General features: G+C 39.5%; 1 protein-coding gene across 1 annotated transcript in view; it reads right to left on the minus strand.

Moving 5' to 3' along the window:
* Positions 1-320: 320 nt before the first annotated feature.
* LOC124805027 (myotubularin-related protein 10-B) overlaps positions 321-13592 on the minus strand; it is a 107955-nt gene continuing 94683 nt past the window's right edge. Inside the window, exon 14 of the mRNA XM_047265437.1 lies at positions 321-2474. The gene's annotated coding sequence lies outside the window, so the exon portion shown is untranslated. The remainder of the gene's footprint in view (positions 2475-13592) is intronic.

Consider the following 13592-nt stretch of genomic DNA (forward strand, 5'->3'; position numbering starts at 1 on the left):
CCCCGTCTAGGGTGTGGAGTGGAATTTTACAACATGAGCAACTGTTTATAATACCATGCAGACAGACATCAGACAAAAAAAAGGTAAATCCACAGAGAGAGAGAGAGAGAGAGAGGGAGAGGGAGAGGGAGAGGGAGAGGGAGAGGGAGAGGGAGAGGGAGAGGGAGAGGGTGGAGGGGGGGAGGGGGGGGAGGTAGGTTTATATTCAACATGGATAGGTACAGTGAAAATCAGTAATGTTACATAAATGCTTTGTATGAAGCAGAAGACAGACACCATAGTTGAATAATGTAAAAGGAGGAGCAATGGCTTTTCCCAATCTTTTTTTATTTTAGCTCAGCACACCTACATACTTACAAAGTAATTCCCACATCAGTGTAACTAATTTAGCACTACTCAAATTTTTTTTTGAATACTTTCAAGAAAATAGGCAGACCTGTTAAACAGTAATCAAATAACATTTCGTGATAAAACATCTTGGCAGATTAAAACTGTGCACTCGACCAGGACTCAAAGGCAAATGCTTTACCATCTGGGCATCCAAAAACAACTCACAACCCATCCCCACCATATCACTTATCTTCCAAATTTCACAAAACTCTGCTGCAACACTTGCAAGTCTAAACTCCTGGAATAAAGGATAACATGGAGACGGGTCCCAAGCCGTGCTTGAGTAGCTCAATTGGTGAGTACTTGCCCATGAAAGGCAAAGGTCCTGAGGTCAAGCCTCGATCTGGCACACAGTTTTAATGTGCCAGGAAGTTTTTCGTCTGTGTACACTCTGCTGCAACAGAAAATTTCATTCTAGAAACATCCTCCAGGCTGTGGCTATGCCTCATCCCTACAATATCCTTTCTGCCAGGAATGCTAGTCGTTTAAGTTTAGCAGGTGAGCTTCTGCGAAGTTTGGAAGGTAGGAGATGAGGTATTGGTGGAAGTAGAGCTGCAAGGATGGGTCATGATTTGCGCTTAGCTCAGTCAGAACAGCACTTATCTACAACAGGCCAAGATCCCAATTTTGAGTCTCTGTCCAGCACACAATTTTAATCTGACAGGAAGTTTCATATCCACACACACACTACTGCAGAGCGACAATTGCTCCCTGAAAACATTTTGTGATAACGGAACTGTCGCATCACAATCAAACAGCCCCATAGCAAATGGAAAGAGGAGAGTCAAGCACAAGTTGTAATGACAAGATGTACCAAAGAAAGCTATCATTTTGTCCACATTGCTTACCAGCTGGATCCAGTTTTGCATTAGAGTCCACAACTACTATACATAATATTAAAATATTAAACATCTATTTTATTTTCTATACTGTATTGCTCACAAGAGTGAAAACGTCTTTTGAAAGATTTGGGATTTGGTTTTAGACTATGAGTCAATACAGAATAACGATAGTGTTTTACACAAAACTGTGAAATCATCCAGTGTAAATTGAAAATAGTCATAATATACATATTTTTATTTGTGTACATTATATTTCAGTTTCTCAACTTGGATATCCAAATTTATGTATTGCACACAAAAGTGCATGTACAGGAAGACATCATTATAGAACAAAAGCCATTTTCATTTACAATGTAAGGTAATAAACTCTGCACTAAATTTTACCAACAATACAAATATTTAACACTTTACAAAGTCAAAAGACAAACATTATTTGAATTCTTTGTTGCTGTAATCATGAATATTTATGTCCAGCAGCACAGCTAATAGAAACTTTCAGTTTGAAAGAGAAATGCCTCACATGCCTCTAACTTTCAAGTACTACATCATCATTAACATCCACTGATAACATTTCAGGGTAAATTCTCACAATAAATTACACATCAACAATTTGAGCTAAAACATTTGCATAAATTATTTTCATGTATAAATATATTTTATACAGTATATACAAATCAAAATTGAATCTCTCTCTCTCTCTCTCTCTCTCTCTCTCTCTCTCTCTCTCACACACACACACACACACACACACACACACACACACACACACACACATATAAACTTTCTTACAAATATTACAATTTTTCCACTGTTAAGCAACCACAAATGAAACTGGATGCAGAAATAAGCACCACTGAATGAAAAAAACTTTCCTAATGGACCTACCTATGATATATATGGCACAGAACATTCAACACAAATTTCCATATAGTTCAATATACAAACAGATCTGCACAGACAAACATGTTTCCATTTACTCAAATTTATACAACAAGCAGGAAAAAAGTGTGAATCTGGCATGAATTACCAAGTGGGAAAGTAGACAACAATTTTCTTTGGTAAATAAATTATGTGTTTCCTTTGTTTCAAGTTGTTATACATTCTAATACTTGCTAATCATGGCTTATAATAGTGGAGTTAAATGACATACATTAAAATAAATTCTTTGGAAAGATGTCCTGTGAATAATTGTTCTGCAGTCTTCTCATCCAGTAACATCTTTCTACTGCTAGCGACATACCCCTGAAAAAGAAACATATATTATTGAAATATGACATTTTAATAACTTATAGAAACTAAATGTAAAGTTCATAACAACTGTAAATAGTCCAGAGTTCTAGAAAATTGATTATTATGGCACCCTTAAGAATTCGTGACTAGGCCTATCCCTTTGGGACACACTGAGTATTGTTTGCACTAACTAAGTTGACACTCAGTGTGATGGCCGATGTGTGCAAAAGTACATGCATTTTCCATTTACAGTCGCTCCCATCAACCACCACACTGCGTGTCAACTTACACTGAGTGGACAGTACAATGAAAAGTGTCTGGAAATAGCAACTACCACGAAGCCTCCGAATACGCTTGAATTTCCAATTCTTCTTGTCACTGTCTAGTCACAAGATATATGTGGTAGGAACTAATACGCTCTCTCACTCTTCTTAAAATGTACCTTCTCTAAATTTTAACAGTACATCTCTCTGTGATGCACAATTCCCTTCTTCTAGTGTGCCACTGTACATACATACATACATACATTAATTCTTGTTCCATAGATCATGAATACGACATTTCATAATGATGTGGAACGTGTCACTTTAACATAAGTTTTCTTTACACAAAATAATTTTTTTTTTTTTTACTGTTACTACTTCATATCTAAGAATTCATCTATTGAGTAGAAGGAGTTGTCATTCAGAAATTCTTTTAATTTGCTTTTAAATGTTGGTTGGCTTGTGTCAAACTTCTAACACTATTTGGCACATGACTAAAGAGTTTTGTGGCAGCATAATTCAGTCTTTCTGTGCCAAAGTGAGATTTAATCCAGAATAGTGAATATCATTCTTTCTTCTAGTGCTGTAGCTATGCACTTCACTGTTATTTTAGAATTGGGATGGGTTATTAACGACAAATTTCATAAGTGAATATATGTATTGCGAAGGTACTGTGAATATTCTGAGTTTCTTAAATAAATGTCTGTAAGATGATCTTGAGTGGGCTCCAGCTATTATTCTGATTACATACTTTTGTGCAATGAATACTTTCTCTCTTAATGATGAACTGCCCCAAAATATGATGCCATATGAAAGCAGTGAACGAAAATAGACATAGTAGGCTAATTTACTGATATGTTTACCACTAACATTTGCAATAACCCTAACAGCATAAGTAGCTGAACCTAACCGTTTCACAGATCATCAATGTGTTTCTTCAAATTCAATCTCTCATCAATGCACACACGCAGAAATTTTGAGTATTCTACCTTAGCAACAGACTTCCATTCATAGTCTATATTTATCAATGGTGTTTTGCCATTTACTATACAGAATTGTATAAACTGTGTTTTCTCAAAATTTAGTGAGAGTCTATTTGCAGAGAACCACTTAATAATTTTCCTCAGCTAATTCTTGCTTCTTGGGTGTGACTACTATACTTGTATCATCAGCAAAAAGAACTAACTTTGCATCTTCATGAATACAGTGGCAAGTCGTTAATATATATTAAGAACAATAAGGGACCCCAAGACTGAACCCTGTGGGACACCATTCTTGATACCTCCCCAGTTAGAGGACTCTGCTGGTTTTTGTAGACTATCTGTACTGTTAATTTCAGCCTTCTGCGTTCTTCAAGTTAAGTATGAATTAAATCATGTATGCACTATCCCACACATACCACAATACTTAAACTTATCTAGAAGAATTTCATGATTCACACAATCAAAAGCCTGTGAGAGATCACAAAATATTCCAATGGGTGATTTTCGGTTATTCATTGCATTTAATATTTGATCAGTGAAAGCATATATAGCATTTTCTGTTGAAAAGCCTTTCTGAAAACAAACCTGACATTTTGCTAGTACTTCACTTTTACAAATATTTGATGCTACTCTTAAATACATTACTTTTTCAAGAATTTTGGATAAAGATGTCGGAAGTGAGATTGGACAGTAGTTGTTAGCATCAGATCTATCCCTTTTTTTATGCAATGGTTTAACAATGGCATATTTCAGAACATCTAGAAAAATTCTCTGTTTCAGTGAACTACTACATATGCAGCTGAAAATCCTGCTTATTTGTTGGGATCAAGCTTTTAGTACTCTGTTGGAAATGTCGTCAATTCCATGTGAGCTTTTACATTTGAGTGAATTTATTATTTTCCTAATTTCAATAGGAGAGGTGGATTGAATTTCAATTTTATCAAATTGCGTAGGTACTGCATCTTCCACACACTGCCTTGCATTTTCTAATGAATAGCTGGAACCTATTTTCTCTACAACACTTAATAAATGATTATTAAAAATGTTTTCTACTTCTGACTTCTTGTTAACAAACTTTTCATTGTGTTTGATAGAAATACAGTCTTCCTGTTCTCTCGGTTGCCCTGTATCCCTTTTCACAATATTCCAAATTGTTTTAATTTTATTATCAGATGTGCTAATCTCAGACATAATGCACATACTTCTTGACTTTTTAATAAATTTTCTTAATACAGTGCAGTAGTTTTTATAATGTTTCATTGTTTCAGGATCATTACTCCTACTAGCTATAAGATACATTTCCCTTATCTGTTTACAAGATATTTTTATCCCTTTAGTAAGCCATGGTTTTTTACATGGTTTGTTACAGTTATATTTCACTGTTTTCTTAAGAAAACGGTTTACAAATATACTCACAAAGGTATCATGAAATAGGTTAAATTTTAAATTGCCATCATGTTCCCTGTACACCTCATCCCACTCTAACTGTTGCAAGCTTTCCCTAAAATTTTGAAGTGTTAAATCATTAATGGAACGCACTATTTTGGGGCACTGTTTCGCATTACTGTATGGAGCTATATCCTACACTGTAACTAGCTATGCAATATGACCAGACAGACTATTCTTAATAGGAAAAGTTTTTATTTGATTAAATTTATCTTGGTCTATGAAAACATTATCTATCAGTGTGCTGCTTTCTTGTACCACACAAGTAGGAAAATCAATAACTGATGTCAAATTGAAAGAAGCAAGTAATACTTGAAGATCAAGCTTTCTATCTGTGGTTTGCTGATCATATCCAGGACACACTCATGATAACTAAAGAAACCCATACAAACACACTATTCTTCTTTGAATCTTATCAGTCAATACCACCTCATTGTGGTGACATGACGAGCAATACCCAAGTATCAGTTATCAAGGGTTTTTAATCTACCTATTTCATGAATGAATTACACTTCCTAAGTGTTTTTCTGATGAAGCAACATTTTGCTTATATAACTGAAAATAATCAATTTTTGAGGCAAATGCCCACATCATATATGTAACTTGGCGTTTTATCAGTACTTATCCATTTTTGTAGCATTATTTTCTACCTGCTCACTGATTCCACAGTAATGTTGATTATTCTGAAGGGATGTAACTTCTTTACTTACTTTACTTTTACTTTACACGTGGCAAGGGCCTTATCGAACATACGCCTGCTCTATGAGCCTCTTCCACTTCTGCCTGTCCAATGCGCTGTTAGTCCAGTTGCTGCTGCTGTTCATCCTCATTGTTTCCCCCTGAATGTTATCCTGCCATCTGATTCTGGGTCTCCCTCTTCTTCTCGTTCCTTCTATTGTTCTGCTGAATGCCATTCTAGGTAGTCTATCCTCTGTCATTCTTGCTATATGGCCTGCCCAATTCAACCTTCTCCTCTTGAGCACTTCAATGACGTTATGGTGTTTGTACAGCCCTCTTAATTCTTAATTTCTTCTTATTCTCCATTCCATGTTATTTTCGTCGTATACAGGTCCAAAAATTTTCCTTGGTACTTTTCTTTTGAATATTAACAGTTTTTCTTCATCTTTCTTTCTAAATATTAATGTTTCACATCCATATAACACTACAGGTATAATGGGCGATTGATATAAGTGGATTTTGAAATTACTGCTAAGTGATCTTTTTCTTAGAATTTTGATGAAACTAAAAAGTGTCTTGTTTGCTGTTGATAAACGGGCATCTATTTCTGTATCTGTTCTGTTGTTATTACTAAAAATACTTCCTAGGTACTTGAAGTGGTCAACAGTCTTGAAATTGAATCCATCTACAGTCAAGAGGTGCATCTTTTCTGGTTTTCTTACTTATGGGCAGGTATTCTGTCTTTTCTTCATTAACATGTAATCCTGTTTTCTCAGCAATTTTGTAGTAATTTTGCATCATTCTGATTAATTCTCTTTTGGAACTACTTATTAGTGCTACATCATCTGCACAGGCAAGTCTTGTAATGTTCACATCCTGTAGCTGGATCCCTTGTGGACTGGTTTTAGAAAATTCTCTATCAATCTTCTCTAGGACAAGGTTAAATAAAATACGTGAAATGGCATCCCCTTGTCTCAGTCCAGTGTACACCTTAAAATCTTCAGTTTCTCCTACTGGTGACTTTATGCGACATAAAGTTTCATTGATACACATTTTAACTAATCTTATTAAATTTTGATGGTATTTTAAATTCCTTCATTATATTTAGGAGTGTCTGTCGGTGTATGCTATCATAGGCCTTTTTAAAATCTACGAATAATATGTGGACATCTACACAGAATTCCCACGCCTTCTCAGTTCCTTGTCTTAGGGTGGATAAATGATCTAATGTGGATCTGTTTCTGCGGAAACCGCATTTGTAGTCCCCAATCAGTTCTTCTGTTATTGGTATCAGCCTTTTTAATAGGCAGCTTGATAAGATTTTGTAGGTGACATCCAGTATGGCAATTCCTCTGTAGTTGTCTCACAAACTAGTGGATCATTCTTCATAAATATGGGGCACACAATTGCAGTTTTCCAATCTGCAGGAATAGTTTCCGTCTCCCAAATTGTTTCTATTAACGCCTGTACTTCTAATTCCAGTTGTGGGCATCCATTCTTTAATAACTCAGCGTATATCTTGTCCTCGCCACAAGTCTTGTTATTCTTTAATTTCTTTATTGCTTGCTGTATTTCATTTACTGATGGGGTAGTAACTGTATCAGCTGTATCAATTATGTCAGGTTCTTCCAATTTAAAGTAAGAGTGTGGGTCATTGCAGTTGAGAAGTTGTGAAAAGTATGTCTTCCATCTGTTTTGTATGTCACTTTTGTTGGTCAATATTTTCCCATACTGATCCTTTATAAACTTTTCCCTTTTATTGAATTTACCAAAGGATTTTTTTATATTTTGATACATCTGCCTTGTCCTGTGATGTTGGAAATCATCCTCTGCTTCTCTGATCATACTGTTATAGTATTCCCTTTTCTCTTGTCTTAGGGTTCTTTGCGTTTCTTGGCGGAGTTTGTAGTATCTTTCCTTCAGTGTCCATATTGTCCCTTCCTTTAATCCATGCCTTCCTCGCATTTCTTCTTTCCAGCACTTTTTCTTGGCACTTTGTGTTAAACCAAATTTTATTAGGTCGTTTTCTTTCACCTATGATTTTGGAAGCTGCTTCTTGAATACTGCCCTTCAGGTGTCTCCATCTGCTTTCGACATCCTGTGTTTCTGTGTTGGTCAGTCTCTGTTTTGTTAGGTTGCTTTTAATTTCTTTTGTAAAATTTTCTTTTATATCTACTTTCACCAGGTTTCCTATGTTATATCTTATATCACTTTAATTTTTGATATTATTAACACGTGGTCTGTGTCACAATCCGCTCCGCTAAAGGTTCTGACATCTTTAATGCTGTTTTGGAATTGTTTCTGGATAGCTACATGATCTATTTGATTGACTACCTTTCCATCCGGTGATATCAATCTTCCTAAATGAATGCGTAACTTCACTTTATAAAATTTATAAAGCAGAGTTACAGTAAGTTAAAGCATGTAATAATAATTACTTAACAAATACTTCATGTCAAAATTTTATGTTTTTTAAATTCCTACCACCTACCACCCATCATGAAAACTATAACACTCACTAGTGGGCAGTACGAAGCAGGCTGACCACCAAAGGATTAGAGTGTCTCCATTTAAACAGTCGAGACCATCTAGTTAGCTACGATGTAGTATAATTTTTTTCTAAATATACTTCTTTTAGAGTTATCAGCACTAATTTTTAATATATTCGAGTCAAATACCACTGTTTTGTTTCATGCATGTTCTTTCTTTGACCTACTTTATGTTCAACTGGGGTGGCCAACTATTTTATGGAGAACTTTGAGGAGAGAGTTTTGAAAACAGTGGCACTTGCACAAACTGTATTTTGGAAGCATGAGGACAACATTTTCATAGTGTGGACTCATGGAAAGGAGTTTTTACATCACCTCAACTCTGTTCATAAAAACATTCAATTCACTACAGAAATAGGAAAAGATGGTTGTCTGCCTTTCCTGGACATTTTGGCATTCATAAGTCCAATCACACAGATACACAATGGCATTGTTGGGCTTATAATGATCGAATTGTCATCACACACTATAAGTGTGCTTAGAACACTTGCAGAGTTCACAGTCTGCAGATCCAGGTGGTTTGCCAAAAGAGCTCACTCACCTAAAGACAGTTGTTTTGAGGAAATATTCCACCTGGCATATTAAAAAGTCACTATCAGTTGGTTGGTCGGTTGGTTGGAGATTAAGGGGACCAAACTACAGGGTAATCAGCCCCTTTTCCCTCATGCAAACAGGCCATGTATTAAAACCATTACCAAAAGGAGCTGGGGAAAGTAAAAAGGCATAAAACTAACTGGGAACCACACTGAAAGAGAAAACGAAAGAAGCAAAACAAAAGAGGAACACATACACTAAAAGGGAAAAAAGCAGTTTAAGGTATTAAAATAATATAGCAGATAGCCTGGGCTGGTTGATCGCAAGAATAAAAAAGGAAGAACCAGCCACTCTGCAACACGCTATGATCTCTGGTCGAAAAACACAAGGCTAGAGAAACACACATAGGGAAAGACAAATATCAAGGTGAACGAACAGCAAAGAAAGAGTCTGTTTATTGGTAGTTTGTGTCAGCCAGTCAACAAGTTCATTTCCCAGGACTCCAATATGTCCTGGAGTCCTGATGAAGGCCACTGAACATCCAATGTTGCTGAGGGAATAAACAGACTTCTGGATAGTCATCACTAAAGGATGGCAAGGAAAACACTGGTTGAGAGCTTGTAGGCTGCTTAAGGAATCACTACAGATGAGGAAGGACTCACCTGCGCAGGAGCGGATATGCTCAAGAGATGGCTTCCAACTCTACAGTGAAAGCACGCAGACATCTGGCACGGAGAACTGTTCAGTATGTCCAGTGTGAATGTAAGCAAAGCCAACATTACCACTGAGTCACCAATGTAGAAATCTCCGAGTCCTGGAACGCACTGAGAATTGAGAAAAATTGCCGGTGGAGAGCATCAAGAGGAACTGGCTTTTTTGGGCCTTGCAATAGGTCCAGGCAAAGCTGTGACCGAGGTGTGGACCATGGAGGTGTATGTGAGTGGAGCCACAGCAAAGGTGGTAGAGGGAATGTGTCGAGTTCAGTAAGAAGGAACCAGACACGGGCTGCAATTGGAATCTCTGATCGGGGCTGCAATTGGAATCTCTGATCGGGGCTGCCTTTGCAGGAGATGGATAGCCATGGTGGGGAAAAGAGATGGTAATTTGGGTGTTTTGGCAAGTTGCGAATATGCACAGTATAACTGGCAAGCAGTTGTTGTCACCTGATCCACAGTGGAGGAACACCAGCTTCCATGAGCAGGCTGTTCACTCAGCTCGTTCAGAAAGCTCCTGCTGCAAATCGAACTCCCCAGTGGTGTATAGGGTCCAGCATCCGAAATTCTGAGGGCATTTCTGAACCATACGCCACGCTCCCATAGTCAAGTCAAGACTGTGCAAGTGCTATGTACAGCTGCAGCAGTGTAGAGCGACTTGCACCCCCATTGGTGTAACTCAGGCATTGAAGAATGTTAAGGTGCCAACACTGCTGCTTAAGCCAACGAAGATAGGGGAGCCAAGTTAAGTGGGTGTCGAGAACCACTCCTAAAAAGTCTCCACTACATTAAGCAGTTGGTCATCGAGGTAAAGTGCTGGGTGTGGGTGACAGTATGACGATAACAAAAGGGCATGACACGAGCCTTTGAGGTTGAAAATTGAAAGCCATGGGTGACTGCCCATGACTGCGTCTTTTGTACGGCTCCCTGCAGTCGACATTCAGCCAAACCAACTGTAGATCAGCAAAGGAAATACAAAATTTGTCAGCATATAAGAATGGTGATACTGACGCACCACTGCTGCTGTAAGACCATTAATGGCAATTAAAAAGAGTGGGACACTCAGGACAGAGCCTTGTGGGACCCCATTCTCTTGAATATGGGGAGGAACTGTGGGAAGCACCAACTCAAATTCTGAACATGTGGAGTGAAAAAAATTCTGTATAAAAATCGGGAGCAGGCCCTGAAGATCACACTCATGCAAAGTAGCGAGGAAACTGGGTTTCTTGAAGGGCAACACAAAAAGCAAGCATAACACTTAAAGAGTTGCCATAACTCAGCCAGGTGTGGGAAAGAACCATTGCAATTCCACTGGAGGATGACACTTTCTGTTGTCTGGGAAGGCATGAAGGGACCAAGGAGGCAGGTTATGGCTCAGGGTCACCTGCTGCCACCAGCTGAGTGTGTGAATCCATCTCCATGGCTGCTGAGGTGCTGGCAAGATTTAGGCCTCCAGGGACACTACAATTTCCACATCATCCTCCGACGTGGAACTTACAGGGAGAGTGGTGTTGGGGTCACCTGAGTCTCCTGTTCCTTAACTGATTTCTTCTTCATCAGTTTGTCCTCTCCCTGCTCTTTAGGCATTTGCTGGAAGTCCTTCCCTGAAACAGCATCAGGTACAGAGGAAAAACATGAAGCCTTTCAACCAACAGCTTGTGGGTCCACTTTTGCACTGATGGAGATCTTGGAAGGGAGAGTCCCGATGGACCCCTTCCATGCAAGAGGAGCTGGAGAAGGCTGTTGCTTCTCTTGCTGGGAGATGGGGACTGAAGTTCCTGGCATTTGGGAAGGCATTGCTCCCAAAGTAGAAGCTTTGGGAGCAACAGACGAAGTGCCCCCAACAACCAAAGAGGCGGGGGCGGGTGTAGTCAGGTGATCCTGAGAGCCCACTGTACGAGACAGAGATGAGGAAACTACATTCGCCAGTGGGGGTGATGTCAACATAGCTGTAGGTATGAAGAAGATAAGGGAATGTGGTGCAACTTTCATATTTCCGTTTAGCCTCTTGGTTCAGGATCTTGGACTCCAGAATTTTCCATTCCTTTTGAAGTACTGTGCAGTCCGGCAAGCAGAGGGAGTTGTGCTCTCCACAGTTGCCACAGGTGGGAGGAGATGCACATGGAGTATTTGGATACTTCCGCAGTCTTAATACATGGCACTGGAAATGCATCGGGAAGACATATGCCCGAATTTTGAGCACCGAATATAGGGAGGGACGTATGGTTTTATGTCATATCAGTATAGTATCACCTTGACCTATTCAGGTAATGAACCACCCTCAAGGGCCAAGATGAAGGCACCTGTAGTAACCCGGGCAATGTGAAGACACCACTGTTCTAAATTGGCACACAGCTCATTGTCGGATAGCAAGAACAGGTCACAATGTAAAATAGTTCCCTGGACAATGTTAAGGCTTTTGGCTTTTATGGAGCATGATGGAAAAGGGAATATCACCCAGCTGACCACAGGTGAGCAAAGCCTGGGACTGGGCTGGGGATGCTGTCTGAATCAGGACTAACCCATTTCTCATTTTGGACAGTGCAGCCACTTCTCCAGACTTGTCCTCCAGATTTCCAACAAAAAAAAAAAAGGGGGGGGGGGGCTTTGTAGCCAGAAAGGAGTCCCCATCTGTCCTACTGCAGACGAAATACTGAGGCGAATAAGGCTCTATTTTTTCCAGTCCTATGTTTCTGCCATGATGCAGCTATGGAGGAGAACTATTTGGTATCATATGTCACTGCATTATAGTCTACCTTATCCTTCTTAGAGACTGCCGGGGCCATTCGGCCACGAACAAGAGATTACTTTCTCTGCTTCTTTGCAGGTCATCTGGCCTGACGCCACTCACTCTGATCAGACGCTCTTCCACATGCACCACCAAACTATAGCATAGGCCACCAAGACGACGAGCACCTACTCCTTGGCATACGTGGGGAGGTTGTAGATCAGGCATCAGCAGGGCAACCACTGTGTTTCAGGAGGCTACAACCAATTGGGTGCATAATGGCCCCACCATGATGGATTGGCTACCGTGCTGGATATCGGGTGCAGAGAAAGGCAATATTGTCATGGTGGCGAAAGAGGACAGCAAACTATGGAAGTTGATGATGGACCCCATGAGGGCCCTCGCCCAAATAGCTGGATTGTGGTTGGATGGTCAAACCCTAAAAGGGAACCCAAACTTATCAGGCCGGAATGTGGGAGACTCCGCTTAGTTGCTTCTTATAACAGCCGGGAGTACCTCGGTCCTATTCTAACCCCCGGACCCGCAATGGGGGTCACTATCAGTTAAACCCAAAAACGAAGAAGTGGAGAAAGAGGGGATTATGCCGGAAAAATCCCTAGCTCTGCCTTCATTTATTAATTGTTCAAGGCAGCCAGGAACTTCTAGAAATCTCTGATTAAAGTGTTCACCATATGCTATTTAAAATTGTCGACTTTTTGCGGATCAGTGAAGGACCATTTGTTACTGTGGAAGGCTGTAGTTTACAAAATACCTTGCCAATGTCGTATGGCTTACACTGGCCAGTTTCTGCACACCATTGGAGAATGCTGCACCAAACATTAACATTGCCCTTTCCTTATGCAACCAATGAAGTGTGCTTTTGCTTAACATTGTATCTCCAACAGAAATTCAATGGAGTATGACACAACAATAGTTTTGGCCACAGCAACATTATTTTGGGACTCCACAATCAAAGAATCCATGGAAATATATGTGGCAGAAAATTTGGTGAATCATGATAGTGAGTACCAGTTGGATAATGCATGGAACTCCCATCTCTCCATGAACTGATCAAAATGAAGACTGCAATGTTTGAAGTTTGCAAGGCGCGTGTCAGTCCTGAGGACATCTGAATTCAGCAACACCAGCGATGGCGAAGTTCACTAAGTAGTGTGCTCAGTCAGTCACCACTGTCCAAAACACACACACACACACACACACACCCACCCACCCACA

The sequence above is a fragment of the Schistocerca piceifrons genome, chromosome 7 (assembly GCF_021461385.2).
Source record: "Schistocerca piceifrons isolate TAMUIC-IGC-003096 chromosome 7, iqSchPice1.1, whole genome shotgun sequence".
Lineage (NCBI taxonomy): Eukaryota > Metazoa > Arthropoda > Insecta > Orthoptera > Acrididae > Schistocerca > Schistocerca piceifrons.